This window comes from Microtus oregoni, unplaced genomic scaffold (genome assembly GCF_018167655.1).
Source record: "Microtus oregoni isolate MIOR12 unplaced genomic scaffold, Mior012 000012F_ref0000307, whole genome shotgun sequence".
NCBI classification, from domain to species: domain Eukaryota; kingdom Metazoa; phylum Chordata; class Mammalia; order Rodentia; family Cricetidae; genus Microtus; species Microtus oregoni.
This window is the reverse complement of record NW_024543071.1, coordinates 43,476,099-43,497,825: the sequence shown is the minus strand read 5'-3', so window position 1 is coordinate 43,497,825 and position 21,727 is coordinate 43,476,099.

Genomic DNA, 21,727 nt, shown 5'->3' with positions numbered 1-21,727 from the left:
GCTGGTCCAAGGAGAGAGAATTGATTTGAATTACAGAACACATGGCATAGTGCTTGGCACACAGCAAAGTAGTTCAGTAAGATGGGCAGGAAAAATTCAATGAAAAAAATTTTAATCATGTCAGGAGCTAAATACTCTCCAAGAAACTAATACAAAGAATCGTGAAATTTGACTTCTACCCTTAAAAAGTTCAGTTGTTCAAATATAAAAGTTATTTGCCAATAATACAAGACCATATGTAGAGAGTCATAAAGTATGTAGAAGTTCAAATGAGATTAAAATCCCCTCAGAGAAGAGGAATAGATTCACATTCGAAATGACTCTTCAGTGATTACTGGAGATGAAGGAGCAAAGGTATTTATGTTTCAGGAAAACATGGAGACAGTTGCTCTAGGAAAACCTAAGCTTCAACCCTGTGGAGCCTGTGTTAACTATCCTTGTTTTCACAGATCTAACAATAATGAAAACCCATGGTAGTCACCCACTGGTCAGGAACTGACTGTGTTTGTGCCTTCAAAGATGAGTCCAGAATCTAGACAAGTAAAATCTATATTCTTCTTTTGAGAAATAGGCATTGGATCTACCAAACCTCAGTGGCTATAAATCTCTAGCTATGGGAGATAGAATTTTGATATACAGACATTTTCTCTTTCCCAGGACTGACACTTTACTGCACAAAAACTAGAATTTGTAAGATGCCACATTCATCTGCTCACTATAATATAAAGAATACACCACTGTTAGTTGAACTATAGGAAGAATGATAGATTTGGGTGTTAATTTACATACTGTTCACAAACCTAGATGGTGAATCTAGAAATGCCCCACAATAAGTAAACTTTAACCAAAGAAGATAAGTAATAAATTTCCTGTCTATAGAGATTTTGGATGAAAAGCTTTCATGAGAGACTTCCACTAGAACTTGAATTTAGACCAAGTCAAGATTTCTAGAAACCAAACCTCACACAAAAGAAACACATCTTTTTCAGAATCAAATATAGATCAAACAAGAAAATCCATTCTTATGATGTAAAACATGTTCAGTCGTAATAAAAGACAAGGGATAGAGGAACTAAGATACAGTTTGACTTTATCATGGCCTTGGTCAATGTTAGATTGAAATATTAGTATAGAAGAAAATTAATATTTAAACAGTAAGTTTTATATGCAAACCAGAATCTTTATAGAGATTCTCTAAACAAATGAGCATGGTGCAACAACTAAATTATGCCTTTTTGAGAGGTATAATTCTGTAGTTAAGAAAAAGCAAGAGAAAGTTAAGGTGGACAGCTGAGAAGAGATACAGGATGATGCATTCCTATGTCGGTCATGTGTCACCATAGGCCGTAAGGCACATGCACTGCTGTGCAAATGAGTTTAGCTCAAGCTGGCAGCACCTTTACTAAGACATAGCATCAAAGAAACAGAAGTTATTCTTGGCCCAAAGTCCATCTAAACACTAAAGTGTCACTTTTCTTTCCTCTTTCATTTCTGTTTGACCTCAGATACTGAACTTGGGTTTACTCACATGCAATCACAATTTTTAATTTATATATTCTGCTATTTTATATTAATATATGTCTAAAATACCATACTCAGGGAAGGCAAACTTTTTGTTCCAAGTTTCACACTAAATTAATTATATATGTGTGATATATAATAATATGTATTATATATGTTATATAGTATATATAAGTTATAAAATTTAATATATATATAATTTAAGGTAAAATTCGGTGTGGAATTTGGATCAAAAAGCTTATTTTTATTTTACATATATTTAAGCTATTTATATAATTGTTTAAAACTATTCTCTGTGTATTCATTTTCTATTGCTATAACAAATTAGCAAAGAATTTCACAAAGAAAAGATGTTTGTTTAACTCACAGTTTTGGAGGCTGGCAGTCCACTGTTGGATGACTCCATCTATTTACCAATGATACAGACATGCCTGGCTGTATCCCAACATAACAGAGGAGACACGGAGAAAACATGTGTAGAAAGGAAGAATGGCATCGGGCTCACTATATTAATTACATTTCAGTTGCTGCCATAAAACTCCATAACCAAGGCAACTTATGGAAGTAAGATGTTTTTGGCTTATGGTTTCAGAGAATATGAATTCATCATTGTAGCAAAGTATGGCAGCAAATAGCAGATGTGGTAACATGAACTGGATGATGAGAGTGCACATCTTGAACCTCAAGCCAGAAACAGAGAACAAACTAGAATTAGGCTAGGCTTTTTAACCTCAAAGCCTGAATTACCTAAACATCCCCAAATAGCACTACCAAATGGAGACCAAGTGCTTCAAATGCCAGGGATTATGGGGGACAGCTCTCATTCAAACCACCAGATTCCCTCTCCCCAGAACCCCCAAATGTCATTGACATATCATAAAGAAAAATGTATTTAATTCCACTGTAATGATTCCTGAAGTCTCTCACAATCTGAAGATCATTTAAGAGTCCAAGGTCTCTTCTGAGATTCAAGACAATCTCTTAATTGTAATCTCTAAAAACAAAAAAAGCAAATTGCATACTTCCAACATACAACAGTATAGAATTTAATTTAATTCCAAAATGGAGAAATGGGACAATAATGACAAAAACAAGTGACCAAAGCAAGACTGGAGCCCCACAGGAAAAACACCAAATCCTGTAATTGCATGCCCAGTGTCTTTGTTTTATATGGCTTTTTTTTTTCAGATTGGCTTCATTCAATTCCCCCTCTCTTTTCTTCCTTCTCCCTTTCCCTCTCCTCCTCCTCTTTCTTCCTCTCTCTCTCTATCTCTCTCCCTGGGCTGCAGCTGGTTGCATTTCACTTGCTATATTCTCTTGGCTTCAACATCTAGCCATCTCCCACACAATCCAGGCTTCACACTCATAGACTCATACACTGGTCTTTCAGAGACAGCCTCCATGCTGGACTTCCTCGCTGCACACCACCTAGCTTCAGCAGCTCTCTGAAACTGTGGAGCGTTTTTCCTGCTTCGAAAGCCAGCACCATGTGGAAGTCTGCTTGAATGGTCTCCAAGCCCCGACAACCACACTAGCACCCTCTTTTGTCTCAGCTACTTTCTCAGAGAAGAAAGCTCCTCCAAACTTTTCCTTTGACAAGATGGGAGCTGGACAGGGTCTTCCTCGGAGATGTGCCCTTCGGTTTATAGGGAACAGTGCAGAACAAGAGGCCTCCCCTTGATGGCACTAATCTTACCTCCTTCAGAATGAGCCTCAGCTACATGGGTAAAGGTAGGGGTGCTCTTTTGTACTTTAAATTGTACATTTTATATTTCTTTCCGTTCCACCTGCTCTCTTTTCATTGTAGACCTATATAAAAATCATTACTACGAGCCATGCCACAGATTCAGTATTATGCTGTCTTGAAATTTCCTTCACCAAAGAAATTAGTTCATTACTTTTTAACTTAGCTTCCGTCAGGTTCTTAGGACCAGAGCAGAACACAGGCGTATTAGTTGCCAGACTATCACAGCAATGGCCTCTAGCTCAGTTCTAATATTGTTCTTCTGTGAAACCTCTTGGTCTGGACAAGTCCTCACTGCTCCCAGAGCTGTGGCCTTCCAAGCTTCGATTAGGACCTAAGACAACCTGCTACACTCTGCTAACACATTTCCAGCCCAGGGTTCTAAAGTCTTACACAGTGCTCAAAAAACTAAGCTTCTTTACAGCCCAGTGCTGGAGGAAGTATAATACTGGTGCGGGGGGGGGGTGCAAATCTTTACGTCCTTAGAGTAAAAGTCCTCCTTTCTTCTGCTTCCCTCTCTTCGTTTCATGCTTATGGTAAAAGATGTGAGCTCTGAGCTTCCTGTTTCTGTTGCCATGTCTACCATTTGTTGCCACGCCTCTGCTCTGCCATCATATACTTGTATCCTGATGTGGGAGTGTCATATATCAATCTGTTGATTTCATTGGTTCAGCAATAAAGAAACTGCTTGGCCCTCATAGGTTAAAACATAGGTGGGAGGAATAAACAGAACAGAAGGCTGGGAGAAAGAAGCTGAGTCAGGGAGTCGCCATGATTCTCCCACTCCAGGCAGACGCAGGTTAAGATCATTCCTGGTAAGCCAGCTCGTGGGCTACAGCAGATTATTAGAAATGGGCTAGTCCAGGTGCGAGAGCTAGCCTAGAAGAGGCTAGATAGAAATGGGCCAAGAGTTGTTTAAAAGAATACAGTTTCCGTGTAATTATTTCGGGTAAAGCTAGCCGTGGGGGCGGCCGGGTGCCGGGGACACAGCCCCGCCACTCCTATTTCAACAGTATCCCTCAGGAAACGCTGAGCCAAAAGAAGCTCTTCTTTAATTGCCTTTAGTCAAGGGGTTCTTATGACAATAATAAAAAGGGAACAAAAGAATTCACTCACTCTGAGCATCAGCTAGTCCTTCAAGTCACAACAGGTGACTGCGAGGCTTCGTCTCTTAAAGGTCCAACATCCCCCAACAAAACATTTGGGAAACAAACAAACGTAAGTAACTATCAAGTCAGAAATATCATTGCACCTAGAATGAGGTCTCTCATCCTATGTAAGACAGAAAGATGAATTCAAGTTGAAATAACACACATGTGTGAAAGGTAGATTTTTTTCTTCAGCTCTTCCCTCTCAGGGTCAAGATCTAGAGAAAGCTGAACACAAGGAATTAATTACAGTCAAAACATGGAAGTGTCTATCACAAATACTACATATTTAAACTTTGAAACTCACATATACTTCTTGCACCATATTGGGAAGTAAAAATATTATTGAAATGCTTGAAGTAAAAAATAACAAATAGAAATTCTACCTATCAAATTATTTATGGTCCCATTGGTTTGCTTTTGATGTAGCATGTTTGTAAGGACTTATGGTATTCTTCTTTTAAAAAAATTCTCAGTAGCAATAATTTAAATTATTGCAATTTGGGCATTTCAGTTCTTTAGCTGAATATTTCAATTTCTAATTGCTAAACCAGGGCGTGGTAACCTTTGGCAGATCTTGACATGGAGTCAAAGCAAGGAAATAAGCATAGTTACCTGACTGATAGCCAGATCTGTATCAGAGACAATGAAGCTATTTATATTTCCTCATGAGGATACAGGGTACCATGAAATTCTACTATGATTCCCACACCAAGGTGTGTTGTCCTGCCCCAGCTGTGCATGGTCCTAGGAATGCTAGACAAAGAGATAGAAGGCTACTTAGAGGTTAGAACCTTTAGGAGGCACAGCTTTCGCAAAGTTGCCCATCCGGGGAAGTGGGACATTTTGGTGAGGCAGTTGCCCAACAGTCAGCCATATGCCTGACTCCAATAAACTCCTAGAAAGAACGTTTTTGTGTGTCTCAGTGCCCATTTGTCTGGGTTTAATAGACATTTCTTCACATCTCTGGAAGAAAAATCAGAACATCAGTAAAATGCAAATATCTCAGGAAAGCTAAAAGTTTGACACACTGTCCAGGTTTTATGCATTAAGATACTATAAGGAGAAAATTCAGTTGTTAGGAACAGATTTGGCAAGAGGACTTGAGGCAGAGGACTTGATAGACACCTGGATTTGCCACAGCAAACATCATTTGCTTCACACCTTTCCCCAGAGCCAGTGTGACATCCGGCACCATCACGAAGAGATGTGTCTGCTAAGATCTCATGATAAGGAGAAGTCATTTATAGGATGCATGACTTCTTAGCATCAAATCACATCCATAATTGACAGCTGAGATACACCTGTCCTTGCTAAGGAATCTAGGCTGCACTGTCATTTCCCGCACCAGAAATCCTCAGTCTTGTTTTCTGAAATTTCAGAGAGCCTTCAAAAGCTCCATTCTATCACCGTAGCTGATGGTGCTACAATTGTCTGTCCATCTCTACATAAGTTATAAATCTACATGCACAGAGAAAAACACAGCTACAGACGCATGGCTAACCTGTACTGCATGCACACAGGAAAACACAGCTACAGATGCATGGCTAACCGGTACTACATGCCTGCTGCCCACTCGCTGAGTCACACTTTGTAACTCTAATCAAAATACTTTTGGTTTCTTTTTTTTTTTAGAAGATGGTAGAAAAATGTAAAATGATGGGAACAAACAAAAAGTAAGAAAATTCTCCCTGAATATAAAAAATCACAAAATCTATCATAATATGAGTAATATTAAAATCATGTTTCTTTCCATTGTCTTCGCTGTACTCTATTTTAAAAAATCCTACCCAGCTGGGCGGTGATGGTGCACGCCTTTAATCCCAGAACTTGGGAGGCAGAAGCTGGCAGATTTCTGTGAGTTCAAGGCCAGCCTGGTCTACAAGAGCTAGTTCCAGGACAGACTCCAAAGATACAGAGAAGCCTTGTCTTGAAAAAAAAAAAATCCTACCCATCCTCTCATTGCTAAACCCACAGTTCTATAGCTGACTAGAAAAGTACAGAAAGCATGTAGATCATAGGCCTACATGTGCTGTGCATACACAGACACACTGCATGTGACACAATGTACAGACGCAGCATGTAACACCATGAACACATATACACACAGCATGTAATACTATGTATACACACAGCATGTGACACAATGTAGACAGTGTATACACACACACAGAGCATGTGATGCTGTGTACACATACACACATATACACACCACATGTGACACCATGTACACACACACAGCCAGCCACACAGAGCATGTGATGCTGTGTACACATACACACATATACACACAACATGTGACGCCGTGTACACACACACACACAGCCAGCCACACAGAGCATGTGATGCTGTGTACACACACACATACACACACCACATGTGATGCCGTGTACACACACACACAGCCAGCCACACAGAGCATGTGATGCTATGTATACACACACACACACACACACACACACACACACAGAAAGAGCATGTACCTGCCGAAATCAGGTCGGTTCTGCTCTTATTCCCCATTGCATAAAATTGGGGTTTTACAGGCTGCACCTTGCCCTCCATTATAAGAACAACTTGAGGAAGACACGTGATTTCAACCCTTGGGTGGACCCAGGAATTTCCTGTCTGGCAGGCCTCGACCATCTAACACAGAATGATGAGTGACTTGGTCCTGGGGATAAAAAGGAAGCCAACCCTGCAAGTTTACTTGAGAGAATCCAAACTGTAGGTGTTCATGGCCATATTAGAATAAAATCAGGGAAACCAGGCCCAAGAACTTATTGGACACAGCAAATCAAATAAAGGGTATAAGTCCCTCACTTGGACCCCATAATGTGATGGAACCTAACACTGAGAGGGTATGGCCTACAAAAACCTATCACCTGATACCTGGTGTCTCCATCAAGGACCAAGGACTCCCCGGCTCAGCTCAGTCCCCCACTGCTGTTACAGCCTACTTGATTACATGCCCATCCACCTGTCCACTCATCTGGATCTGGACCTGACCTCCATTTCCTGTTCCTGATGCTGCTTGCCCTTTCATCTTGCATCTTGCCAATGAATTGAAACAGCTTAGCTCTAAAGATTTGACTTCAGCAGCTTCCTCTTGGCCCTGGTCTGCAGCTGCAGCTTTATGTTCGTCTACACAGACTCTTCAGACTCCATCCTGAAACTATGCTGCATTCTTTATTTTTTTAATTTATTTATTTATTAAGGATTTCTGCCTCGTCCCCACAACCGCTTCCCATTTCCCTCCCCCTCCCCCGATCAAGTCCCCCTCCCTCATCTGCTCGAAGAGCAATCAGGGTTCCCTGACCTGTGGGAAGCCCAAGGACTGCCCACCTCTATCCAGGTCTCGTAAGGTGTGCATTCAAACTGCCTAGGCTCCCACAAAGCCAGTACGTGCAGTAGGGTCAAAAACCCACTGCAATTGTTCTTGAATTCTCAGTATTCCTCATTGTCTGCTATGTTCAGCTAGTCCGGATTTATCCCATGCTTTATTCTTTAACCTGCATTCCTCTCTCTCTCTCTCTCTCTCACACACACACACACACACACACACACACACACACACACACACACGGTGAGAGGATTACTGGAAGCTATGTCATATTAGAATTACTATTAGCAATTAAGAATGGAATAAGAACCTGCATTTGCCTTGGCCAAGCTACCAAGGTAGGCAGATTTTATGACACATTGCTGCCATTGAAACCACTAAACGACTGAAACCTTATGAATTTATTGCTGCTCAATACATAAATTCTGATTCTGGAACAATATACTCAGGCCATGTACATGTACACACATACGTACATACAAACACACACACACACACACACACACACATACACACACACTACTAGCTAAGAAGGCAGCAGCTTCTATTATTTTCTTAATCACAAGCTTCAGTTGGATCAGTCCTCGGCTTTCCACTCACGGGGTCATGTCCCTGTCAGAGATCTGCGGCTCATTTCTAAATCTATTCTCAGCTGAATGCTCATTTTGTGGAAATTTGGGGTTGAATATCTGCCTGTTACTTCTGAGACACTAGGTTGAGACATTGCTGCTGTATCCTAAGGATGAGAACAGAGGCTAAACTATCTGAATACAGACATGAGTTCTCTTCAGCCTGCAGTTTTTCTCCAATGAAAGGAACTTTGAAGCTTTTCCAACTTTCCCGACCAAAAGTCCCTCCTTCTGCCCAGATATCATTCCATAATCCCCATATCAGGCCTGCCTGAAACTACAGGCATCTGGTATCTCTCATGTTTCCTGTAATAGTCACAATAATGTAAATTTACAAAGTGGTTATGATAAATATGAAAAAAATCATTTTAACAAGATATAAGGTATTTAAGACCCCTTGGTTGCTTATTTCTAGAATTTTCTACGTAATATTTTGAGACTACAGTTGACCAACAGTAACGGAATGTTTAGTAAGCTAAACTATGGTTAAGTGGGAACTAATGGCTAATTATTATAGAGAGGGATTAAGAAAATATTTTATATATATGCACCAAGCACTATCAAAACACTAATAAAATATAATGGAAAATGAGATAATACAAGAGTCAAAAGGCAAGATTTAATATTGAAATAGTGTTTAAATAATACATTTAAATGGAATTAAAATTTTAACATCTGGGGCTATATTTGAAAGCCATAAATCTGTTTTAAATATCAGCAGGAGTAATGGATTCATCTTTTCACAAAGTTTTTTATAGCATAAATAATGAAATCCATAGATATAGCATATTCCCAACACAGAGAACAAATGATTAAATCGTAAGTGTGATGTGAAGGCATATGCTAAACACAGAAAACAGCAATTATGTAATTAACATGAAAACAGATGAACTAAATAGGGCTGTCTAATCCCTGTGTATCTGTAATAGTATTTCAAAATGAAGGCAAGTTGCAGCTGGAATTTTGTCTCATAGCTATGGAAAAGGACCCATAACAAAAAACAAAATTCAAGAGTGACAGTTTCATCTTTCCTCAGGACAAGCCATATAGAAAAGACAAGACTCTTGCCCCTTCAAAATCTTGAGAGATTATTCCACTGCTTGGTTTTCAAAAACTTCCATGAATGGAGACTACAGACTTGGAAATAAAAAGGGGAAAGTGAATTCAGGCATGTATGATTCTTTTTACAGATACCACCAATTTAATGAAAATAATTAATAGCTGAAAGACAGAGTTTTCTCTAAACTAAAAGAGAATTTAGACGAGAGAGAGAGAAACAGAAACTTCCTTATAGACTAAACTGTGTTTCGTTTTATTTTCAGGATTGCAAACTGCAAACTAAACTCAGGTATGGTAGTGCCTTAGTTACAGTCACTTGTCTATTGCTGTGATAAAACACCATGACTGAGGTGATTTATAGAAGGATGAGTTTCTTTTAAATTTACAGTTCCAGAGGGTTAGAGCCCATCATGAAGAAGCAGAGGTAGCAGGTAGCCCAGCCAACAGGCAAAGGGAACAGCAGTTGAAAGCTTGTTAGACCTAGGGGTGAGGGAAAACAATTCCATGACTGCAATTAAAGTAAGCTGTATTTACTTTAGGCCATGGCTACCTGTCCCAAAGTCAAGATTTCAGAGAGCAGCCCCTCATTGGCTTTTGAGATCTCTTTTATGGGGAGAGTTAGGGCTGGCAGAAAACAGCTGTCGAGATAGTTGGCTGTTAGTGTCTGGATTGAAGAGTTGGGGCTGACTCTAGAGAAGATATAAGTGCAAGAACACACCAAGTAGAAGGGTTTCATTAAGGTATCTGAGAAGACACATTTTTGTAAGGCAAAAGGGCAGTCATATATCACGGGTTCAGGAGTTTAGCAATGAGGTGGACATACATCAAGGGGTCACACGTTTAGCATAGGTTGAAATGCATGATGTGCAGGACACACGATGTTGGTAAACTGAGGACAACCCACATTATAGAATCAGGTGCCCCCAAGCCCTCCTTTAGCCATTCTGCATCCGTTGCCGTATGCAACACATTTCCACTGTTGTCACAAGTCACACAGTTTCCCTCTGCACATGCTCTATACACTTTTATAACACCTCTGCCTTCACAGTCAGCTCTCTATCTCCTCTGTCCTCGCTCTGAGGCAGCCTTTGTATACTCCCCCACCACCTCACCAACAAATCTCTTGGGTGACGTCTATTGCATGGTGTGTCTTTGTGGCATTCCTTGGCCTTCCCAATGCCCAAAAGACATAAATAAAGAAACAAATAAAAAAACCTAGCATAACATTGGCACTGAATATCTAGGACATCCTGTTGCCTGCGCACTTCCACTCAGGGGTCTAAGTTGCAATAGGACCCTATCCTTCCTTTACCTCCAGGGCAACTGCAACAGACTCACCTTCAACCTCACTGATGGCTAGTCAGCGCATCCAACAGCAGCAGTTGGTAAGTTTTCTCTTTAGTCAAGTGTAAACTCTTCCCTGGATCCAAAGGAGTGACCATGGAGTGTCCAGCATACCTCTAGTGTCTTTAGAGGCAGAGGTACCCCTAGCCATGATCTTTAAGGCTATGTTTGACCCTCCTCACAGTCACACCTCTGATACTTTCCCTTGGGTGAGGCTTCAGTTCCAAGTTTAATCTTCACCTTTTGGTTTCAAAAGCCCTGGTACAAGGTGCCGAGTCTTCTTGGACTTTTAGCTCTTGATCCCTGTTCAGGCGGTGATAATCCACTGAATAGCTGGGTTTTCCAGTTTGGTCATCTTGGGTCCGGGGTTCCCCTTGGACTTCAGGCCTAGGACTTTCCCCTCTTTTTCACCAATGGGAGCTGCATTACCCATACCTTTTGGTTTCCTTTTTGGATGCATCTTGGAGAACCACTAACCCCTCTACCTAGTGTCAGACTTAAAGGTCTCTAAACTTATCTGTCTTTGCAATCCAATATGGCCTCAATACCCCTTAGAGAATCAACTAAAATATCCACCCAGCAGCAACCTAGATCCCAATATTATCTGGGACCTTCACAACTACTGCCAGTCATTGAGGAAATGGAGAGAGGTTCCCTGTGCCCAAGCGTTCTCTTAACTTCTCTCCAACACTCCCTTCCTTCTGTACTTCCTGCTCCCTCACTCAGTTCCTTCAAACCATGAAGTTTGAACAAGATGAGTCCTTCACTCCTCTTGATCCTGCTAATGAGTGCCTCACCCCCAGTGGTCTCAACCCGCAGCTCCTTTTCTTCCTCCAACTCCTAGGGCTGCTTCTTCTCTCTCCTCAGAGACAGGCTGCTCTAAGTTCCCTGGCACCTACTTTCACCCCATTCTCAGCCTTCGGTCCTCCTGCTACTGGCTTCCACTCTGTCATTGTTCCCCCTCTACCTCTACCTGGCCCAACATGGCCCAGGTTCTCCTTCTGCTGGTGGTTGCCGGGGTGGACAGCCTGATCAAGGTGCATGTACCCTTTTCATGAAGTGAATTCTCTCAAATAAAGAGAAAAAAACAGATCCTGGACTCTGATCTATTCTCTCCCCAAACCTAAACTTATGTAATATGTAGACACCCTTCTCTTATGCAGTCATGTTCAACAAATTAGCCAAACCAATACCTCTGTTCTTCTAAATTTCTTGTCCAGATGGGGCTATAGATTATCACTGTCTAAGGTCCATCTATCTACTCCTCAGGTCACCTTCTTAATGGGACTAACCACTATCTCAGCCCACAAAGCCATTACCTTGGATAGAAAACACTGCTGTATAATACTTTGTTTGTGTGCTGACAAATAAAGCTTGCTTGGAGTCAGAGGGCAGAAATAGCCACTAGCTGACCATAGAGGTTTGGAGGACTGTAGACAGAGAGGAGACAGGAAGTAGTGAGGTGGGGCTAAGAGAGGATCTCAGCCCTTTTGGAAGGAAGAACAAAAGACATAGGAAGCAACTCTCTCTGTCCTCTGCTCTTTCAGGTTCTTACCCCAATATTTGACTCCTGTTTTTTTTTTTATTAATAAAGGGTAATCAGACTAACACTTCAAAACACCTAATCCAGTCCCCTGTGATCCCCTCTACCAAAGAGGAGATTTCATCATTCCTAGGAATAGCTGGCCTCATACTCCAAAATCCCTTCTGTTTTGCTTCTTGCCTACCCCCTATATGAGGCAGCCCTTGACTCCTCACACAAATTCCTTCTCACACCCATTACCACACACTTTCAGAAGTTCCAAGGGGCCCTTCTTCAGGCCCTGGCCCTACACCGTCCAGACCTACATCATCCCTTCTCCCTCTACGTGATAGGAAAAGAGGGATATGCCCTCAGGGTCCTAGGCCACCAACTGGGATCTCCCTTTATACCCATGGTATACCTGTCAAAAAAAATTAGACCTTAAAATGGATGGGTACCCTGCATGTGTGCTTTGGCAGCTGCCGAGCTCTTCATTCATGAATCCAAAAATAACTAACTTTTAGCTCACCTACCACTATATTCTCCTCCTACAACCTGTCCAATCCTTTAACATATTAAGGCTTATAAGCTCTAGCTCTTTCCCAGGTTCCTTCTCTCCACATGGCACTAGAAGATGCCACACCTACTTTTCAATCATGCCCACCCTTCATTATGTCAAATCTTCTTCCTGTTCTAAACACAGACCACTCCCCATTTCTTTCTTCCAGTGAAAACTTAGAGGAACCACTACCCATCCCTCACACATACAGGAGAGCACGTTTCCCTAGGCCACCTAAGGCAATGTGCAGCTGGCACACAGCAGTAGCTCCATTTTACACAAGGGGGCCTGAAAAGTGGGCTATGCCACAGTGTCAGATACTGAGGTGGAGGCACAGGCCCTCCCTGCCTACACCATTCATCAACAGACTGAACTGACAGCTCTTACAAATGCCTTTCAACAAGGACAATCTATTGTGGAATATTATTTTAAGATGGGTTACATTTGTTTATGCTATGGAACATTTGCTTAATGAGGCAGAGACGTGTTATATTTGTTTGATTAAATAAAATTAACCTGGAGTCAGGAGACTGAATCAGCAAGTAGTTGACAGGAAGTGGTAGGGAGGAACCATGTGTGGCTAGGGTTCTTAAGTGGGGGTTGAGCAGGAGGACGCCCTGTTTTGGGGGAGACACGAGCTAGGAGAGAAGGATAGCTTCTTGCTATTCAGCCTCTCTGAGCAAGTAGAATTGCACCTCAAAAATAATGTTGTTGGTTGTTTTTTACTCTTTTGACTCTTTTCCCTGCCACCCAGCTCCCAAATAAATACTCACATGGAGGCTTATTCTTACTTATAAAAGTCTGGCCTTAGTTAGGCTTATATCTCACCAGCTTTTCTTAAATTATCTGTCTATCTTTTCCTTGTGGACTTCAATCTTTTTTTTTATTTCTACACACCTTTCTTTACTTCTTTCTCCGTGGCTTGCTGTGTAGCTGGGTGACTTGCCCCAATATCCTCCTTCTTTTCTTGCTTCTCCAACTTTTTTCCTAGATTTCTCCTCCTATTTATTATCTTTGTCTACCATCCCCACCTGTCATTTCTTCTGTCTTGCTATTGGCCATTCGGCTCTTTATTAGATCAATCAGGTGTTTTACACAGGCAAAGCAGCACAGCTTCACAGAGTTAAAAAAATGCAACATAAAAGAATGTAACACATCTTTGTATCATTAAACACATGTCCCAAAGCATAAACACATATAACACATCTCAAAATAATATTCCACAACCACAGTTCCTAAATATCTACACAGACTCCAAATATGCCTTTTAGATCTTCCTGTCCTTTGCTGCCATCTGGAAAGAATATGAACTACTTAAAGCAAAAGAAGAATCAATAGCCAAACTCAGACCTAATCATGGCTGTGCTAAAAAGCCTCCCAGATTGCCATGACTATAGGAATTGTCCACAACTGGCCCTACCAGACCAACCATTCCAGAATCTCTAAGGGAAATAATAATCAAGCTGACTGGGCAGCTAGAGCTGTGGCCTTGGAGGCACGGACCCATGTCACCCACTTCAGGATATCCATGCATTACAGCTGACATCCCACTTTCACCCCCTGACACTCCACAAATTCTGTCCTAGCTATACTAGCTCTTTCATCCTAATATTCAATCCCTGTCTCACTTCTTTAAGGCCCACCTGCAGCCCATCCTCGCAGATTTGCCTTTCGTAAGGGTTGTCACTGCCTCTTGTAAAATCCAGAGACAATATATCTTGAATACTCAAGCCCTGGAGATAGGAGAAATAGAGGAGGTGATTCAACATTCTTCCAAGGTTGTAACCTCTTTAATATTCTTTCAAGGTTGTAACCTCTCTTAATACAAACCTGCCATTTTGTCTCCTGCTTCAGACTCTGACCTCAGACTAAACAGCCCCTTAATGTCACCAAATCTGGCCACTTCTGGGTTTCCTGGCTATGTATCCTTCCTGGGACTAGCTCCCAACTGCTGCTTAGAGCTTCTTCTATAACCTGTCAAATAACCTTACCTCACCATTCACCAACTGCCCCAAGCCCCTCCCTTTTTCATAGCACCCTCTTTGGCATGACAAACTTCATTAAGGCATCTGGGACACATATTGTAGGGGAATGAAATGTCCTAGACGACAACGAAACCCTAGCCCTAATCCCCACCTGAGCCCTAGTGGCCTACTGTCTACACCTCCATCCTTTAAGGTGCTCAAGTCTGCCATCCTCATCGTCCATCGCCTACCTGCCAGTTGGTCAGGAGTTTTCGCACTAGTGTTTCTCTTCCCCAAGATGAGAGTGCTACTTGGCGGAGAGCCCCTGCTGACTCCAGGTGTGGACTCAATAGCTGCCCAGCATAATAGAAAAACAGTTCAGATCCTGCCCCTTCTGACTGTCACTGGAATAACTCTGGGTGTTGCCACCAGGACAGAAGGACTGACCGCCTCTCTGACCTTGCATCACCAGTTTTCTTCCCAGTTCATCCAGGACCTCCAACAGGTGGCTCAAACAATCTCATCCTTCAAGGGCAAGTTGACTCCTTGGCAGTGGTGGTACTCCAGAATCAATGAGGGCTACATCTTACAGCTGAAAAAAGGTGGCCTTGCCTCCTCCTCTAAGAGGAAGGCTGCTTCTATGTCAATCAATAGGATATAGTAAAAAACAAAATCTAACAACTGCAAACAGACCTCCAAAAAGGTAGGGAACAACTTGATACCTCCAGCCCCTGGGCCTTTGGGAACCCCATATGGAAGTGGCTAGTGCCCTTCCTCACCCCCTCTTTAATCAAACAATTAATCAGTTACTGTCACAGGACTGTCACAGGACTGTCACAGTAGCCATAGAACTGGATACGCATGACTGCCAAATATGTCTCGAAGGAGAAGACATATCAACAGTGACCCCCAAGGTGTCCATACCCCCAGACAACAGGAAGTAGTCTAAAGAGCGTGGCAACCCCATTCATGCCCCACCAGTCATGCCTAAATGTTTCCTCACCTTTTATAATAAAGAAGAGAGAAGAATGTTGGTATACTGGGGACCACCCACATTCTAGAAACAGATGTGGCCCAGCCTGCCTTCAGCGACTCTGCACCATCATCCATGATGCCATCAGCTGCCAAACACTACACATTTCCACTGTTGCCACAAGTTGAATATTCTGTTGCCTGGAGGCAAGTTGTTCCTATGTTTTTGGAGGTCTATTTGAAGCTGTTGGATTTTATTTTTTACTATACCTGACTGATTGACATAGAAGCAGCATTCCTCTTGGAGGAAGAGGCAAAGGCCACCTTTTTCAGCTGTAAGAAGATCAAGTCCACGTTAGTTTTTGAGTACCACCACTGCCAAGGAGTCAAGATGCATGTAGCATACACTCTAGCCCTTCATAAAGCCTGCACCTTCACAGTCTGCGCTCTTTCTCCTCTATCCTTGCTCAGAGGTAGCCTTTGCATGTGCTCCTCCCTGATAAATTTCTAGGGTGAGGACTGTTGAATGGCGTGACTTTGTGATATTCCCAGGCCCTCCAATTGCTATTTCAGCAAAAGAACCTACCACCCTAGGATTAGGAAACAAAAACAGTATGAGGACTTAACAACAATGCAGAACAATCTGGCTCCTGTTTTGGTTTCAAAAACTCACATCTCAAATCACAAACAGGAAGCAGAAAGAGCTAACCAGATAAGTCATGTGGCTTTGGAGACTTCAAAGTCCATTCCCAGGTGATGGAATTTCTCCAGCAAGGACACAGCTTCTAAGTTTCCCTAAAGAGTACCACTAATGGGCACCAAATATCCAAATGAGACTTATGGAAGACAACTCGTTTAAACTATCACATTCTACTCCCTAGCACCCAGTTCCATTGCTCTATCATAATGTAAAATCCAATGAGTCCAACTTTAAAAGTCCCTACAGTCTAAACACTGTTTAAAAAGTCTAAAGTTAAACAAAGCTGCTATGAACATAGTTGAACACGTCCTTGTGGCATGATTGAGTATCCTTTGGATATACACCCAAAAGTGGTATTACTGGGTCTTGAGGAAGGTTGTTTCTCAATTTTCTGAGAAATCGTCACACTGACATCCAAAGGGGTTGTACCAGCTTGCATTCCCATCAGCAATGCAGAAGTGTTCCCATTTTCCCACAACTTCCCCAGCATAAGTTGTCATCAGTGCTTTTGATCTTGGCCATCCTTACAGGTATAAGATGGAATCTCAGAGTTATTTTGATTTGCATTTCTCTGGTAACTAAAGATATTGAACATTTCCTTACGTGTCTTTCAGTCATTTTAGGTTCCTCTGTTGAGAGTTCTCTGTTTAGATCTGAAATCCATTTTTTTTATTGGATTATGTGATTTTTTTTTTTTTGGTATCCAATTTCTTGAGTTCTTTGTATATTTTGAAGATCAGACCTCTGTCTGATGTGGTGTTAGTAAATATCTTTTCCCATTCTGTAGGCTGTTGTTTTGTCTTGTTGACTGTGTCCTTTGCTTTACAGAAGCTTTTCAGTTTCAGAAGGTAGGTCCCATTTATTAATTGTTTCTCTCAGTGTCTGTGCTTGCTGGGGTTATATTTAGGAATCACGTGACCATATGGTAGTGCTTAGTACCAAGTTATCCTAGAAATCTATTTACCTGAAATATACATTTGACATCTAAAAGATTACTGATTTTACTTCTCTCTCAAAGGTGAATTGGAGCATGTAATGTGTTCAACTTCCTACATCCTGCAACAAAGTATATACATACAGTATTTGTGATCAATTTCTCCACAATGGCAAGAATTCCATCTCAAGAGATCTACAATGCAAGTCATGTGTGTAAGACTCAGGATCCTAGCTGAGGAAGAAACAGAAACATTATAAGATCCAATGGAACAAGAAGTTTGTGTGAGATTTCACCTCCTAGAAATGTCAGAAAAGCTACACCCATGAAGTATTTTTACCATGGCTACCTAAATAAACAAGACAATAACAACCCAACAGTCTTGCTAACATAGAGGAATTGCCATGGGGTCCCAATCCTAGACAAAGAGCTATGGGTACCTAAAGAATGTTGGGAATGTTCTTTGGGGGAAAAAACTTAAAATTGGTTATTCAATCTCAATTAGCCTTGATTATTATACTTACAGGTAATATACAGATAAATAATGTTGTATTTATGTATTTAGCACCACATACTATACACACACACAACAATTTAAAAAATAGAGACCATGAATTTGAAAGAAGGCAATGGGAAGGGTTGGAGGGAGGAAAAGGAAGGAAGACAATCAACGTATTTATATTTTAATTTCAAAAAATAAAAATAATTTTAAAAATGCATCAACTTACTAATAATTTATCTGTAATTTCTAAAATCCCCTTATTCTGAATTTAGAATTCTTTGTCCCATTCATGCTTCTGGAAAGATGTTTTCACATTTCTAATATGTCCAGTCACACACAATTTCTAGTGTATATTGGGCTATGGACTTGTGAGTACTCACACTGATCTTCCCATTTGTTCAGAATTGGATCCAGAGTAACAATCCCATTGTTAGTTTTGCATTGAGATCATCTTAGTGACTGAAGGAAATAAAAAGCCACCCAATGGTTTGGGCTAAGTGAGCCCTGAGTATATTCTTCCCATCGCTGTAGTCCCCATCACCGTCACAACCAGGCTCTTTGGCGGTTCTACGATTAAATCTTGAATATTAACAGAAGAACATATAGTATGGCAATAAAAATACCATTTCCATTTCTTTCTCATTTTATTGTCACTCAGAACTCTACATGAGACTTAATCCTTGAATTTATGGTCTACTATCCAAATATAAATTTCCCTTCTATATATTAGGATAGCATCTTTTATCTACCTCACCAGCCTCTTAGATCACACACAGTTAAACATACTTCCTAATACTTGAAAGCTAAAAATCATTTCTCTACTAAGAGGCAAATGAGTTATAAATTACTACATTTAACTAATTATCCATCATCCCCCCATACATAATGGAAATACTCCCTATAATATTTTTATTTTTATTCATTAAATCAATATCCTTGTTATTTGTCTGTATGATGTCATCATGATATTTTGGTATTTGGTTATTTTGGTTTGGTTTTCTTATTGTTGTTGTTTTGTCTTATTGATTTTTTATTTTATTGTTTTGAATTTTAGTTTTTGCTGGTTTTTGTTTTGGGTTTTTTAAGGTTTGGTGTTTTTATGAGAGAGGGATAAGAGGAAGTTGGATAGTTAAGGAGTTAGAAAGAATCTGGAAGGAGTTTGGTGGGAAGTTGAAAATGTGATCAAAGTATACTGTTTAAAATGTTATTAAAAACAAAATAAATTTAAAATAAAATTTTAAAATGTCATACTTAAAAACAGAAAAAAAACTGCTTCCCAAACAAAAATTCTTTAAGAACATATAATATATATCATTTCCTTTTCAACTTAAAACACCTGGATTTCTTCAATCAGCTGGTATTATAAGGGTTTTGAGTGAGTGTCTATGGGTGGAAACGGATAAGGGAAGTTCCATTCATGGAATAACTTATAGAGAAATAATAGTTAGGGGTCCAAAGACAGTAGAAAGTTTGAGAGGAGAAGAATATCAGAGTTGAGAAACACACTGAAGGAGCTCACCAAAGGCACACAGTGGCTCTTTTGCAGAGACCACTGACACTCTGCTCAAGCAGTACCTATTCAGAGCTGGAAAGATGGCTCAGCAGGTTAAGCACTTGCCACATAAGCCTAAGACCTGAGTTCGGTCCCCGAAAGCCATGGAGAGATGGAAGGAGAGAACTGACTCTACAAAGCTGTCCTCTGACCGCAGCAGTATGCACAGCATGCTCACTTCCAGACACACGCGTGTGCGCATGAACACACACACACACACACACTCTAAAGGCTATCAATTAATATTAACATTAAAATTAATTAACTAAAACAATTAAGGATAGGTCCTACATAAGAGTTCCATGGGACATTGCACTCAGACACTTCACCAACATGGTAAGAATTTCTAGTGGGTTCATTATTCTAGATATAATTTTTCATTTCCTCAGATTTTTACCAATGAGAAATTTTGACGTTACACTTCAGTGCACAGTTATGAAGAACCTAGTCTCTGTGTATTCTGTAAGACAACACCTGTAGAATATACAACCCAAAGGAACTTGTCTTTTGATAAAAAGGGATCCAATTCACTCAACATCTTGTAGCATGCTGTTCACATCTTCACAATTAAAAATAGAAGAAAGAATCTATTTCACTCAGGAGAGTGAACCACGCCCACCAGCTTCGACGTTTCATGACTTGAGATACAGCAGCGTCATGACTGGGAAACAATACTGCTCATCTGGAACTCATGGAAAATTTGGTTTATGAAATCAAATCAGAGGGTTTTCAGAGATGCTCTTCCTGGGTTATATTTTACATTTTTAAAGGAGAAAATAATTTTAGGGCCTACAACCAAAAGCTTGGCAAAGAATTGAGATATCTGTCAAGAGGTCACTTCACAGAAGCCAAGGTATGAAATGTAACCTTAAGGGTCTGTCAAGCCAATGGCACTAATGTAATAATATTGCAAACTAGGGAAAAGAATGAGCAATACAAATATAAAAGGTACAGAAAGCAACCCATTATCAGCAACAGAGGAAAACCTGAAAACTCCAGGCCTTGTGGGTCTTCCAGGGATGACTCATGATTCCTGCCACCAGCAAATGATCCGTGAGCTGGGAGGAAAAAATAGAAATGAGGAGGCAGGAAGACAAAGAGAGTTCCTTTTCAGCCACTGCAGAGAACTTTCCATTCATTTGAAGGGCAATCAATGAATATGTGAGCATGGACGCTTTCATCTCAACCTCACTCCAGTTCTCAGCGGGGGCCCAAAGAGCCGTGCCCTAACCTTGCTATTTCCAGCTCCTTGTTTCTCACTGTGGCACAAGCTTTTCATGGCAAGAGAGACTGGGGCCTCATCCCAAAAATGTATCAAGAGAAGTACTGTGACATTTCAGAGGGCTAAAGCATGCCAACCCTTAACCGTCCTTCCATTTGTCCTCTATCTATCTTAATGGCGTACTTTGGCCTTCCCACTCTGGGCCACTGCTTCTGGTAGCAGAGGCCACGCATCTGAAAAAGATTTTGGCCCAAAGCTTCCTCATATTTTCAGGTCCTCTTTCACTACTGCTCCTTAGCTTGAAATGAGCTCAAATTGACAAAATGGAGTCATTTCTGCTTGGCACAGACTTTGGCAACCAGAGAACACTGGAAAAGCCAGGTCCACATTTACTCCCCCCAGCCTTGTTCATCGGCATGCAAAGTTCCAAGACGGAAATTTGTTTCCCCTGCAGCTTTATGACACTTCTACTGCCTGATTATCCCACTTTATGGCAATCTGCATCGTTATGGGCCTGCGGCAAATGAAACAAATCGCCATAAAATGTTGGGAATATCCTAAATCATGGCTCTGTCTGGCCTGCTGAATGATGCCATTGGGGTTGAATTCAGATGGCTGGGTTCAGTTTGCTGCAGAGAGTCACACTGGCCTTAATGGGAGCCACTGGCTCATGTGTCAGGCTGCTTGGTGACTACTAAATGAGGCAAACTAATAGAATTATTTTTTCCAATGCACTAAGCAAGTCTTCAGTAAAGAAAAGCACATTGATTCCAAAGTTGTTTACTACCAAGTAAATAGAACCCCTATAGCTTTTTCCATGCAGCCCACATTAGAGCTAAATTAACAGTCCTCATATGTATCCATTCTGCTAGTAACAGACAAAAGTGCTTACACCATTAGAGATGGAAGTTGCCTCCATCTAAATCATGATACAGAAGGGTATCTTCCTGGGTTAACCAGCTATCAAGTGCAGCAATACCATGCATAGCCAATGCCTTGAGGAAAAAAATAATGT